The 11,276-nt window shown below is 36.0% G+C and overlaps 2 long non-coding RNA genes across 2 annotated transcripts in view; one reads left to right on the top strand and one right to left on the bottom strand.

The window, feature by feature from the left end:
• The first annotated feature begins 1,447 nt into the window (after positions 1 to 1,447).
• On the top strand, positions 1,448 to 2,266 carry LOC121994360. Its single transcript, XR_006115694.1, has 3 exons — positions 1,448 to 1,867; positions 1,952 to 2,038; positions 2,128 to 2,266. It is a non-coding gene; the product is annotated as an uncharacterized LOC121994360 (long non-coding RNA).
• Positions 2,267 to 6,945: 4,679 nt separating this feature from the next.
• The window catches only part of LOC121997799, a 28,846-nt gene continuing 24,515 nt past the window's right edge, over positions 6,946 to 11,276 (bottom strand). Inside the window, exon 7 of the long non-coding RNA XR_006116373.1 lies at positions 6,946 to 7,087. This is a non-coding gene — a long non-coding RNA (uncharacterized LOC121997799). The remainder of the gene's footprint in view (positions 7,088 to 11,276) is intronic.

Genomic DNA, 11,276 nt, shown 5'->3' with positions numbered 1-11,276 from the left:
TGACGAGAATATTTCTAGAAGCATAAGATTTTCTAGAAGCATAAGAGAGCACTAATTAAAAACTTTATGTGAAACTTTCATCTTTGTGTTAATTTTCTATGAAGCTTTGTTATTTGTGTACACATGTCAACAAGCCGAGCATCTATTGAGTAACTTAGTTATGTCCTCCAATTCTTTATGCTGTCATGCAAAATCCAGATGTAAAGCCAGTTTCAGCTAAAGCATTAGTTAAAAGATGTTGCAGAACATAAAGGGGCTGCGGTAGCAAGTATAAACCCACATTAGTTGGGTGATTGTAGTGCAATTAATGACTTGGAATTAATAGGTTTTCTGATGCAAACTAATACAAATGACTTCAAAACCTAAGTAGAGCTAGACATAGCCTTAGTCCCCCAAAGAAAACTTTTATTCATTTGCAGACATTAGAGTAGATAAAAGGTTATCACGAACTCAGGCTACCAAATGGAGTGGAAATACATTTAAAGTCCATTATGCAATATGTCATTGTGCAGTTTATGGATCAAAGTTCATTATGCAATCTATGTCACAGTGCTGTTAGTAGATCGAAGTTCATCAATAGCTGATTCCTAAATCAAAATCAGAGAGAGTTGGCTCTAGAGTAGATTTTCAATTTATCCATCATTTTAGATTCCTAAATTAGAACCATAAGTGATGATAGAGCCTTAACGATAAGCAGGCTATTAGAATATTAGAAAAAACCATAGATTTCAAGTTGTTATGCATTGCTAAAGGCTGTTTGTCTACTTGCAAAACTTATGGAAGCAAAGTTACAATTATTTATAGAAGCAAAGTAGTAGTGAATGCCATGTCCTTAGAGTGCTCATTTTAACTACATACAAATCCACTATCATGCCGCATATGCTGGTATCATACTATTCTATAGAGATGGGCAATGCTCGTAACAAGTCCTTAAATGATTATCACACAAGCATAATGAGAATAATGTCTCAATATGAAGTTTAGGAACAAAAAAAAAAATAGAATAAAATCTACAACAACTTATTTCACAATATATTCAGAATTACAAGAGACTAAATCACTACAATAAATTTGACTTTCTGTAACGTGTCATCAATACGCATCGTTAATAATAATTTTTATGGCGTGCTCAATCAAGTTCACTGCAGATAGTATTATGTTTATACAAACAACGACGTGTAAAAAAAAATATATTGTTAAAAATATTTTTACAGCATGCAAAGTACGATGTTAAAACTTAATATTAACAGCTTGCAAAGCATGCTATTAATATTATTATATTTATATAAATGGTGATGTATAGAAATATACACTTTCAATAAATATTATTTATGGTATACAAAAAATATACACATTCAATAATGTTTAAAAAATTAAAAGATTTTAAATCTCTAACCCCTTTACAAACCTTTGGTCGAATCCTTTCCGCCAAAACCATCTCGCTGAATGCCAAAAACCTCCGTCGAACCCCTCTCCGCTGAATATCTCCGCCCAACCCCTCTCCAGCGAACCCCTCTCTGGTGAATCCTATGTTCGCAGAAGCCCTCTCTATCGAATCCTGAGATTTCATCAACAAGCCATTTCACCTCCCCCGCCGTCGCGGGTTGGTCTTCCGAATTCCAACGACCTCCATATCCTGCATCCGTTGAATCCCGATACTCATCCTATTGATCTAACCAAGAAGCCACCACACGCCTCCATCTCTGTTGAAGTGGCACCATCTGAGTCGAATCCCTACACTGCTCACTCTCCCACAGATAGCTGCTCCTCATCGAAAAGGATTAATTTCCCCCTTACTGTATGGAGTTGGATCTCACTTTTCCAGATGTTATAATCAAGTACAAGACCGCGGCGGAGATTGTCAATAGTAATGTTCTCCAACTTTTCTTTGCCTTTTCTTCTTTTAGTGAAGACGTAACTCATTAGAGATTCAATCTATTATCATGTACAGAGGCCCTTCAACTGGTGGTATCTCAGTGCAGACCCAAAGCTAATTAGGTTGTGATTTATGTGAGAAAGGCGACTCCTTCATCAGAGAGTATGTATGCTTTCTAGTTTAGCGTTGTGTTTTTCACTCAGTTAACGTGATAGCAATACAGAAAAGTATTCAGTTGTTGATGCCTGTAGGCAAACTGGTAACGTGTACAAGAATGTGAAGAGAGAGATTGAAAGGGGCGTAGCTTTTCCAACTTACATTTCTATCAACAACACCGTGTGCCATTTTTCACCCCTTAGCAATGATGAGAGTATACTGGAAGAGAATGACATCGTTAAAATGTATATATTGATAATCTTGATTAGTTTGTGACTCTACAATTTAGTTCTTCTGAGGTTTTTTAGCAATTTGTTCTCTGTGTTGCAGTGGCATTGGGTGTCATATTGATGGGTTTATTGTTGTAGTGGCGCACACTGATGTTATACAGGAAGGACCCGTGACTGGTAGAGTAGTAGTCTAGTAGATGTGGTTGCTTGCTGCCAATACTACAATAGAAGTTGCCTTGTGCCTTGTGAGTCCAAGGAAAAAAGGTGCCTTTATATTTGACAAAGATGAACTTGTTAAAAATCTTTCCTAACTATGTTGAGGGATATTGAATTTAGTTTCTAATATATGCATTGCGAAGACCTTACAAGATTGCTCATGGTGATGTTAACACTTCAAGACACGTTGATGTTAATTCCAACTTCAATATTACCATCATCTGGTGCGTATTTGACCAACTAGTGTTGTGTCTTGCTCATGGTGACGGATGTTCAACCAATTTGGAATTTATGAAAATTAACTTTTACAAATAATCAGTGTGTTAATTCGTGAAGGCAGTCAGAATATCAAAGGAAATTAGGAAATGTTCATTTAGATCATCCTACACTTTCTGTTTTATATTTTCTCACACTAATCGTAATTTTTGTTTGGAGAATGTGATAAATTCTGTCTCATGGATGAATGTCATAAGGCATCTACTTTAAGATCTTTATCATTTTGATGGTTCTTCACTTTTCTTATATGATTTCTTTATTTAAGTTCTTCAAACTATAGATAATACTACAGTAATTTTCAAACTGAACATTGCAAAATATTCAGTTGAAAGTGTACAGAACATTGTGGCAAAAAAGGTGAATACGTTCGCCCCCAGCGTCCCCCGCCAACCCGTCCCAGGGTCAATACGGAGGAGGTAAATTACGGGCCGCTACTAACCTTTGAAATAGTGACTAGCACATAAGGGAGGTATTTACCACGGCTTTGCTGAGATTTGAACCCTAGACTTCATTGTGGCAACATCTCATGCGCTAGTCACTAGACCCATCCGAGGGGATGAAAGTGTACAGAACATGTTTTATTTTTATGTGTTTTCTGTTTGAATTGATAATAGACACATGTATTTATTGGGAATTTATGAAGGACATGAGAATTTAGACTTTAATACTTGATGGAATGACCTCTTCGATCTAACCCAGTGTCTTTCATAATTTTCAATATTGTTTTTTAGTTTGTTTCATGCTCACTGTGAATTTTATTTAAATATATAGATATGGTGGAACGATCATAATTCATTTTTCTTGACTAGTAGACAGTAATTTCATCTATCATTTCAATACTACAGTATTATTTCTCGAGTAAGAGATTCTAGTTGTTTGAATTTTGGATTGAATCTAGAATCTAACAGTCATTGGTATATAAATATGAGAAAGTGATGGAAAAGTTCTTTTATTTTGTAATCTATGTTACAATCTTGTACATTTAGATAGTAATGGCAAAGGTGCTGATGCTAAGGTACAAGAAACAAGTTCTCCTTGGTTACCCCAAAGCTTGACTTCACTTGACTTGCACTAATAGTTAGTAGTCATCCGTGATTTACCTCTTCCGTGTTAGCTTAGGATCGGATTGACGAGGACATTGAGGGCGAGCAAATCACCTTTTACCACTTGTAAAGATTTTTTGCGATCAAAATCACGTATCACATTGTTGTACTAAATTAATCATTTAATTTCTTAACCGATTTTCCTCAGCATATGATGAATTTAAGCATAGGGAGGGTAGAAAATCATGTGCACTAGCAAATCTTTTTAGTTAACTACAAGAGTATATTCCTTTTTAATTATATCTAATGTTGTATTAGCTTTGGATGTAAAAGACTTATCATTAGTGTTGCATTTGTAAAATTCACTCAAATGTTTATTAAATGAATAAAAATTATGTATTCACATTTTAATTGTAGTTTGAAATTTTTTATTTCTATTTTAATGTGATAAATGAATTGTGATGATATCTAAATTTTAAATTTGAATTATATATTCTAAATTAATATTAATGATAATTGTACGATGATAATTATGTATTTATCACATCATAATTGTAGCATGCACTGTACGCTGTGAATGCTCTTCATCGCAACGCACGATGCACGCTGTGAATGCTCTTAACCACAATCCACGATGTGCGCTACGAATACTTTTATCAACATCGTGCACCGTGTTAGAAAAGAATAAATTGCAAGCTTGTGCAACCCAACTAATGAATTAGCTTATGCACCGACAATCAAAAGAAAATCATAAACGTTCTGCAAAACTTCAATCCTAGTAATCCTGTTGTCTCTAAGTTATGCTATAGTACTCTTGAAAACTTGTCCGATGCTAAGATTAGAGGATAATATAAGTAGCAATAATTGTAAAGTATGTTATTTTCAGAACACTAGTTGGAGCACCTCTCATAAATTGTTAACTAATATGAAAAAAGATGAACTAAGGTGAATAAGCTAATCCATCTATCAAGTTTATCCATCTCTACATAAGTAACTTTGTTAGAAATTTCTAGATTCAAATTTTAAATGGGAAACTCTTGCTGAAGAAATAGTAGTGAATCCTTTCCACAGAAGATCTCATTATTTACTTGTAAAGGGATTCATAAGCCTGGTGGCAGCTTGCACATGCATGTTGTCAAGTGTAGTACTAGTTAGCCAGACTACCTAAGATTTGATGAAAGAACACAACTGTTCAACTCTGAAACTAATTAAATGCTAGATAAAATTTGAAGAGTCCAACTTGTTGGAGAGGACAATGATGTATAATGCAGTAATAGTACTATTCCTATTCTGCTGAATGCTCAATTCTAGGAGTGCAAATGAGTCAAGATGTTCGTAAGCAATTCATTCAAAACTCGACTCAAGTTCGAAGTTAATCGAGCTCGAACCATCTTGATTAGAAATCAAGCCGAGATCGAGCCTAATTATTACTGGCTCGGTGGCTCATCAAGTCAAACGAGTCAGTAATAATATATATTTTTATAATATATAATATATTAATTTATTTATTAAAAAAATTGAGTTCGAGCTCGAACTCAACTCGAGCAAGCTCGAGCTTGAGTCGTGCTAGTATAAATCAAGTCGAGCTCAAGCCTAGGCTGGCTCAAGCTCGGTTCGGCTCGTTTACAACCCTACTCAATTATGCTTCAATAGTGTAAATGCATGCGATGCGCATGTTGTTAAATGCATGGAAATAAGTCTCGAGCCGTGCCGTCCAAAACGGGCGATTTTTACCGTTCCGACTCGGGACCGGCACCGTAGGCACAACAATTTCGCGTGCGTGACACGGGCGCAACAGAAGGAAGAAGAACGGGGTGCAACAAAAGGAAGAAGAAGAAGGAAGAAAGAAGAAGAAGAAGAAGAAGAAGAAGGAAGAAAGAAGAAAAAACGAATCAATTTGGGATGAAGACCTACCTCGAATCATCGGTGCGAAGCGGCGGCTGCAGTGAGGCGGCGGCGGCAGTGGCTGCAGTGAGGCGGCGACGAGAGCAAAATCGCGATGGGAGAGGAAAACATTAGGGTTTATTAAAACTTTTAAATAAAACTATTATATTTTATATATAATTTCTAATTTCTAATTAATTATTATATAAATTATAGTTTTATATTATATAAATTAATAATTAATTAAATAAAATGGTTAATTAATTGATCTAATTAAAATATATAATTTTATATTTTTATTATTTTATTTAAATTATAAAAAAATTAAAGTAAAAATATATAATTTAAAATAATTTTAAAAACAAACTTTAAATTTTTTTTATAAATTTAAAATAATTTTGAAAATTTATAATAATTTTAAAATTTTATAAATAATTCTAAAAAAAATAATTGTTAAAAAAATAAAATATAAATAAATGTATTAAAATATATTTGATTTTATGTGTGTGTATATATATATATATATAATATTATTTAGAATATTTATAAACTATAATTATTATATATATTATGATTTTTGTTAATTTATATAATTATTATAGATAATATTTTTTTTATCTTAGAATCAATTTGATATTTGAAATAATAAATATTATAATACTTATCTTCTCTATTTTTAAATTATTAGTTCCTAAACCTATAAAACACATTTTTATTGATATAAATGTCTAATTTTATTTTAGAAGTTTTTACATATATATGGTTACATAACATTAATATAACAATATATATATATATATATATATATATATATATATATATATATATATATATCGAAACCTTATCGGTACGGTACGATACGATACGATATCGAAACCGTATCATTCCGGTCTGAGACCGAAACCTCGACACGGGTTCAGATTTTAAACCTTGGTTAAATGCAATACTGGCCTAAGATTTGATGAACCAATAGAACAACCCAGGAACTAGCTAATTTGATCCATAATACATTACTACTCCAATACGTGATTACTAATGGAAACATACCCTAAGTGCCTATAGTTACAAAACCACCAGGTGAGAAGAAATTGACTAAACATAGAAAGGAAGTCATGGACCAATATGATTTTCAGCCTTGAGTAAGGTTTTCAGCCATGGACCACCAGGTGAGTATGGATCTGAAAAAAATCAGTGGCAATTAAAAAAGTGATATATTAGTATAACCATGTATCAAATATTGCAATTAAAAAAGTGCAGTCGTGTTACTATGCTAGCTGCAAACTTATTTTGAACGGTAAGCAATAAAGAAAAAATCTAAAGAGTAACTTAGTCCATGATAACTCATGTAATCTTCTGAAAATATGATATGACCATGCAATGATGTTTCTCCGAGATTGAAAGTTACCCTGAAAGCATTGAAATCATTATCATGCCATGTTAGCCTCAGCTACTTGAAGTAAAAAATATGAATTTTGCTGAACCTTACTCAAGACTGAAAACCAATTAAGAATTATCTGTCACAAGGTAAACTTGTTCTAAAATTTATCTTTGCTATACTTGTGGAAATTCCAGATGAAATCAAATAAGTATGTAGAATAATCTTAGCCAAGGCATAACATTCATACAACAAGAAACAAATGAGCTTTTGCTTGACAAAAATTATTAATTACTAGAAAACATACTTTTACTATTTTCTACAAAGATTATTTCTTCCCATGAGAAATGGGTGTAACATAAGGTTACTAATTAACTAGAGTACTATGCTTGCCAAAAATTATGAGAACAGGGTAGGATTATTAAAACAAACAAATTATTTTTATCCTTAATATATAAGCAGCAATTTCGGAAGAATAGACTTGCTAACTAGTTCTAAGCCACTAAACATGATTTGGATATTGCAGTGTACTAAAACTTGTCAAGTGAGAAAGTAACTTGTTAAGCAAGAGAAAGTTCATGCAATCCTACGTAACGGAGAATGTGAGTTATTTGAACTAAGTGCTATATGATATTATTGGAGTAATCTAGTGACCCTAGGTTTTGATATTTGGGTAAAAGTTTAAGTTAGGATTATTATTGTATTTGATATGCATTATGAGTGTGCAGGATACAGGTACAATAAGGAAAGTCCAAGTGTGATATTGGCAAAGGAGGAAAGTACAAGGATAAGTCTTGGCGGTGTAAGTCCAAGCATGTAGTCTTGGCAACGTAAGTCCAAGTGTGACTTGGCAATGGATGAAATCCCGGAGACGCGACCTCTTGGCAAAGGAAGACCCAACAACGATGACAAGGCCGATGGAAGCTCCAGAAGGCAAGACGTGAAGGATGGGGAGGCATCCGAGGGACGCAAGGCTCATGGAGAAGGCTAGAAGGCTAGGTCTAGGTTGGTCGGGCGAGGATGAGTGTTGAGCGAATGTACTCGGGGGGTCAAATCCTAGACTCTAGGGGTTTACTGTAGCAGTACTGTAGCGTTACTGTAGCGTTACTGTAGCAGTACTGTAGTGTTACTATAGCAGTACTGTAGCAGTCGACTGGTACAGTCGACCGCACAGTCGACTGGGTGTGAACAAAATGGTTCTGTTCGTTCGGTCAGTGTGGAGCAGTCGACTGTATGTTTTATCAGTCGACTGGTATCGAGCCGTTGGGATGTAACGGTCGAATTTCCACAGAGGGCAGTCGACTGCTAGTTTTGGCAGTCAACTAGTACGCGGGGTTTTCTAACTTGTGGCCTATATAACCAAGCATTGGAAGCTTGGTTAAGGTTGACGAAATTAGTGGTGGTTAACCCTAATTAGAGTCTCCAAGTGCCCAAGTGATCTAGCGTGCTTGTACGAGGTTGTGGCGAAGTTTCTCCACCCACAAGGAGCTACGTGAGCTAGCCGGAAGTTCTCTGGGGAATCATCCACTGACGGATCGGGATCGTCTACCTTACGGACAGCCGTGGAATAGGAGCTTTATCTCCGAACCACGTTAAATTAACGTGTTAGGTTTGCTTTTTATTGTTAGTATTTGTATTTTGTTTTCCGCTGCGTACTAACAAGTGTAAGAAGTAACGATTTGGGTGAGACGCTATTCACCACCCCCCCCCCCCTCTCTAGTGGTGTCAAGGTTCCAACAAGTGGTATCAGAGCTAGGTGAGCCCTTGTTGGACTAATCGCCAAGAGAGCGGCTAGAGGAAGAAGATGGAGTCGGAGGAACCTCTCGGATGGGACATCCGAATCCCACCTCCATACGAGCACGAGGACTTCGATTATTGGAGGAAGCGCATGGAGATGTGGTTCCAAATGAATTGGAACCAATGGCTTGTGTTGGAGGAACCATTTAAAGCTCCAACGGATAAAAAGGGAAAGCGTCTCCGACCACGATATTGGACCGAGGAGCAAAGAGAGCAATCGGAGACGGACAAAGAGGTAACTAGAATTTTAATTAATTTATTATCTCCTAATGCAGTATTGAATGTAGGTGAGTACGAGAATGCAAGCGACCTTTGGAAAAAGGTAATTGCGCTTCATGAGAGTCCTGCACAAATCCAAGAAGAGGAGGAGCCCAAGGAGAAGGACTCATTGGTCCAAGAAGAGAAGGATCAATTGGATGTTGACACGAGTTCAACATCTGAGGAGGAGAAGGAAGATGAGGAGGTATCATCTACATCTTCAAGGGAGGAAGAAGTGGAATCATCCACATCTTCAAGTGAAGAGGAAGAAGAGCAATCCAAGGAAGAGGAAATCTTGGAAGCTCAACCCTCCACCTCAACTACCAATAAGAGCACAAAGGACTACATCAAATGCTTTGAGTGTGGTAAGATGGGGCACTACAAGAGTAGATGTCCTTCGCTCAAGAAGGTAAATGAGGTAAATCCTAAACTCACTAAAGTTAATTTAGAAACTAATGTGAGTTTTAGGAAGAAGAAGGAGAAGAAGCATATTAGGTGCTTTAAATGGGGTGAGGGGGGGTCACTACCACACAAAGTGCCCAAGGAGAGGAGAGCTTAAGAAATTAGCGTACTTGAAGAAATGGGAAAAGAAGTGGAGCACAAGTCAAGGGGGAGCTTCAAAGGTAAAAGGGAAGGTAATCCCTATTTTGAAGTTTAATCCAAGCTCTAATCCTTATATGCTTGTTAGAAATAATGTAGATTGTTTACCCAAGCATAATCATGGATTTAGGTATAATAATAGGAATAGGGTTAATGTAGGTGATAACTCTAGAAAATCATTTTCAAATGATAGACCTAAAAGGAAACAACCTATCTTGCTTATGGAGAAGAAGGTAGTTGAAAACCTAGGCATTAATCCCAAGAAGGAGAGACATGCCTAGGAAGGGTAAGTCTAGGAATGTCCATGATGGACATGTTGATTCTAGGCTTAGAACCCTAGAATTGGAAAATCAAGCCTTGAAGACAAAGCTTGAGGAAATAGAGAAAGTTCTAGAGAGGTTTATTATTGGACCTAAAGGACTTGACATGTATTTGGGTGGTTAAAGATCCAAAAATATCAAATTGAGTCCCTCCAAGACCAAAAGGAGGTCAAGTGCTAAGGTGACACATGATATTGGTAAGGGAGGAGTGACCAAGAACAAGGGAAAGTTATCCAAGGCCAATAAAAAGGAATATGCTAGGGTGACATATAATTATGGCAAGGATAAGGTGTCCAAGGTTAAGGACAAGAAGAAATTAACCAAAGACAAGGTGTCTAAGGTTAAGAAGGTGAGTTTTGTAGGCCAAGCGTCACCCGAGGTGCGCCGAAGTGGCCTAGCCATAGTGGATGAGTCACCAAGGGAGGTGACTAAGGTTCAGATTCCTAAGGTTAGGAAGAGCCTCTGGGACCCATGGTAGATGGATTATTAAATGTGCCAAGTGATTTGAAAACGGACTTGAGTCTCAAATCCAAGAAATTGACACAATTAAGTTGAGTTTCATGCATGGAAATATGAATTGGGTTCATATTGCATGAAAATTAGTTTTTGATGTATAAATGTCATATAAACTAATGCTAGGGATGCATTATGGTTTAGTATAGACTGATACATCAAGAGGAAACCAAAACTAGGACTTTAGGTCAAGGTTTAATTGAACCATTTAGCTAGTTTTGAATTTTGTATCAATCTTGGGATCTGTGATAAATATACTTTTATATATATTTTTCCTAAGTAGACAAGGTTAAAATAGACCTCTCCACAAAATTTGAGAATTTTTGGAGGTCTATGGAATTTCTGGTGCATTCCTGAAGTTAGATTAAAAAGACTGATATTTGCTAACATAATGTACCAGTCGACTGGTACAGTTACCAGTCGACTAGTAACAATGGTTTTGAGCATAGAAGGTCTCTGTAAGCTCATTTTGACGAGGCCAGTCGACTGATGGTTTTACCAGTCGACTGGTAGCACTGTTTATGAGCACATAATGTCTCTGTAAGCTTGATTTGATGATGTCAGTCGACTGGTACTTATGACAGCCGACTGATACAATCTAAGAATGTTTTCCAGCATTAGAAAATGACCAAAAGAGTCGTAAACATATATGTAATCTTATGGGGGATTAATACCTGATGTTTATGGTCATTAGAGGTCAAAGAGTCCAATAATTAGGATATTGTTGGAGCT

This window comes from Zingiber officinale, chromosome 6A, assembly GCF_018446385.1.
Source record: "Zingiber officinale cultivar Zhangliang chromosome 6A, Zo_v1.1, whole genome shotgun sequence".
Taxonomy (NCBI): domain Eukaryota; kingdom Viridiplantae; phylum Streptophyta; class Magnoliopsida; order Zingiberales; family Zingiberaceae; genus Zingiber; species Zingiber officinale.
This window is presented reverse-complemented; position numbering and strand designations above follow the sequence as displayed.